Source organism: Sinocyclocheilus rhinocerous, unplaced genomic scaffold, assembly GCF_001515625.1.
Source record: "Sinocyclocheilus rhinocerous isolate Xijiao unplaced genomic scaffold, SAMN03320098_v1.1 scaffold4284, whole genome shotgun sequence".
NCBI lineage: Eukaryota > Metazoa > Chordata > Actinopteri > Cypriniformes > Cyprinidae > Sinocyclocheilus > Sinocyclocheilus rhinocerous.
The window spans coordinates 189337-192903 of NW_015652550.1; the positions used below are offsets into that span (position 1 = coordinate 189337).

The following is a 3567-nucleotide window of genomic DNA, read 5'->3' on the forward strand; positions in this document are numbered from 1 at the left end:
ACCAAAACTCTTGTCATGATGATTTGGTGGCGAATTTGTATGAACTCCTCTTACAATACCCTGAGGGTTAGTTTGGACCCAATGGTGATGTTTTACATAAAAATTGAGTTAGCCTGGGGGGAAATTTTATTCAAATTATAATTTGTAATTTTTTTCAAATAATCATTTTGTAAGTCACAATTTAGAGAATGTCAAAAGTAATAGAAGGAGTGAAAATGGCAATTATCCATTGAGGTAACAAAAATCATTTTTGCTTTTATTATTAGCTTTTTTTTTTTTTGCATTTTCATTTGCATTGGTAAAAACCTAAAGTGTTGTCCTGAGATTTTTGGTTCCACTCAGCTGGACATCATGAATATTCTTGAGTCGCTCACCTTGTGGGAGTAAACTTGAGATGACACAAATAAATGGAACTGAAAATATTACGGCATGTTCTCCAAATCCCAACTTAAAAAGTATCAATTGTATGGACTGTCTGTTTCTTAATTTCATTGACTATACAGTATTGCACAGTGTTGACAACATATAATAATAACATCCGATTTTAAGTTATCCAATTATTTTGTCACTTACAGGCAAGATGACACCATTTTCTAAAAACACGCTTTCTGGCTCTGGATAACAGTTGTAATCTGTTTTGGTTCTCTTTGTGATGGTGGCAAAATCTTGGTGGTACCTTTGGAGGGAAGTCACTGGGTGAACATGGAAGTCCTTATCAAGGCTTTACATGGTCAAGGGCACAGCGTTGATGTAATACGCACATACAACAGCTGGTTCGTAAAGGAGAACTCAACTTATTACAGCTCTCTAACCATACCTAACACCAAAGGAATGGATGAAGAATTTGTAGAAGACATGCTCAACAAAATAATAGACTATGAAAGAGGAAAGAACAATTGGCTAAGCGCTGTATGGCTGCATTTGGATGTGATTCATGTCATTTATAAAACCCATGAAATGATATGTCAGCTTATAATAAACATATTTGAAAGTGAGGAAATTCTGACAACACTGAAAGAAAAACAGTACGATCTGGTGCTCTCTGATCCGGTGTGGGGTGCAGGAATTCTCCTGGCTCATAAACTCAAGTTACCCATGGTATATAATCTGAGATGGAGTGCTACTGGAGAAGGACACTTTGACATCGCTCCTTCACCACTGTCCTACATCCCTATCACAGGATCTAGAAACACAGACAAAATGAATTTTTTTCAAAGAGTAAAAACGTCTCGGTTACATTTGGTAACCCTCGTTCCCTGAAGGAGGGAACGGAGACGTCACGTCTTTCTATTTTCTAATGCACATTCTGTACACCCATTTTAATGTGCCACAGTACCAAGCACTTTGTGACAAATACTTCTATCCACCTGTACGTTTTTATGAACTTCTCCAGGGGGCTGATATATGGCTTATGAGGGTTGATTTTGTCTTTGAATTTCCACGTCCAACAATGCCAAATATCATCTACATTGGTGGCTTCCAGTGCAAACCAGCGAAGGCCCTTCCACATGACCTAGAAGTTTTCATGCAAAGTTCTGGAGAGCATGGAGTCATTATCATGTCTTTAGGATCATTTGTCAGTGTCTTACCAGATGAGGTAACAGCGGAAATAGCGGCTGCTTTTGCTCAGCTCCCTCAAAAGGTTATTTGGAGATACACTGGAAAAAGACCATCTACTTTGGGCAACAACACATTACTGGTTGACTGGATGCCACAGAACGATCTTCTAGGGCATCCAAAGACTAAAGTTTTTATTGCACATGGTGGAACCAATGGGGTTCAAGAAGCTTTGTATCATGGTGTTCCAGTGGTTGGAATTCCACTGTTTTTTGACCAGTACGACAATCTTCTTCGATTACAAAATAGGGGAGGAGCCAAGATACTTTCCATCGCAACTTTAGATCAAAACACACTGCACGCGGCTATACAAAATGTAATCAGTGATCCATCCTACAGACTGAATATGCAGAGACTGTCTCATCTGCACAGAGATACACCAGTTAAACCTTTGGACAGTGCGCTCTTCTGGATTGAGTTTGTAATGAGACACAAAGGTGCTGCTCACCTTCGTACAGAATCCTACAAACTGCCTTGGTACTCCTATTACTCAGTAGATGTTGCAGTTACATTTTTCACAGTTGTTTTGATATTCACTCTCTCCATATTTTTAACAGTTAAATATCTGTGTGTCAAGTGCTGCAGCAGAAAAAGGAAAACTGAGTGACACATTTGCATATGAAGTAGATCACTTACAACAAAATATACAACTTATTTGACTGTTTTGACTGTCTAATGTGCAATGAAAAGAAAATGCCAAAGATATATAAAACTACAAATTGCATGTTCCCATTCATCATAATTACATTTAATGGAATAATTAATATTAATTTCTTCCACTGTCTATGTATTTTTTTTTACCATTATACTAATCTTGTTCACCTAAGAGATTAGTATAATGTAGGTGGTGTGGTAGTCAAAGCATGTACTAGAAAAGCTTTCTATATAAACATTGTTTAATGACTAAACCAAAATACACAGGAGAAATCACAAGTCTATATCCACATAAACCAAAAACAAGAACCAACATCGGACTTAACTAAACAGGGGGCATATATACAAAGGGCTAAGTGAAGAACATAGTAATAAACTGGTGTAAATCATAGGTAACCATGATAAAATACAAGGAAAACTAAAAAGGTAGGCAGAAGAGTAACAAACAAGAACAAAATGAGGACTAAACTTATAACTCTGATAATACGTTTCTTTTACCTTTCTTAAACATTTTTTTTTTATTCAACAGATTGAAATTTTTGAAATCACACTGTAAAAAATGTCATATGCTATCTACTCAATATTACACATACTATTTTTGAGTAGTTTCTAAGGCTTGATTTCTTTATGGAATCTGCCTGAACAGGGCTGGACTGGTACACAATTTCAGGCCGGGAAATCTCACACTCATCCAGGCCACACAGGAAAAAAAGGGGCCAAAATTGTACCTTATGGGGTACAACAGCTTGTCACTGGAGCAGTACTCCTAAAAGGACACTTTTTTTTACCCCTAATAGGTACATATTAGTAGTTTAGAGTAGTAATCCGTACCCTTAAGATTCTAATATGTAGCCTACCAATAAACAACCACCTCATTTCAATTTGTTAGCACAGAATGTTATTTATCTTAAAATGACTTACTGTAAGTACCCTAGATTTAACAAACCTATATTTCATACAAATATACACTACCAGTCAAAAGTTTTTGAACAGTAAGATTTTTAATGTTCTTTAAAGAAGTCTCTTCTGCTCACCAAGCATGCATTTATTTGATCCAAAGTACAGCAAGAGCAGTAATATTGTGAAATAGTTTTACTATTTAAAATAACTGCTTTCAATTTGAATATGTTTTAAAATGTAATTTATTCCTGTGATCAAAAAAGCTGAATTTTCAGCATCATTACTCCAGTCTTCAGTGTCACATGATCCTTCAGAAATCATTCTAATATGCTCATTTGCTGTTCAAGAAACTTAGTTGTTGTTGTTGTTTATTATTATTATTATTATTATTATTAT

The 3567-nt window shown here is 35.8% G+C and overlaps 1 pseudogene; it reads left to right on the forward strand.

Moving 5' to 3' along the window:
* LOC107715135 (UDP-glucuronosyltransferase 2B31-like) overlaps positions 1-2224 on the forward strand; it is a 4496-nt pseudogene extending 2272 nt beyond the window's left edge.
* Positions 2225-3567: the final 1343 nt, after the last annotated feature.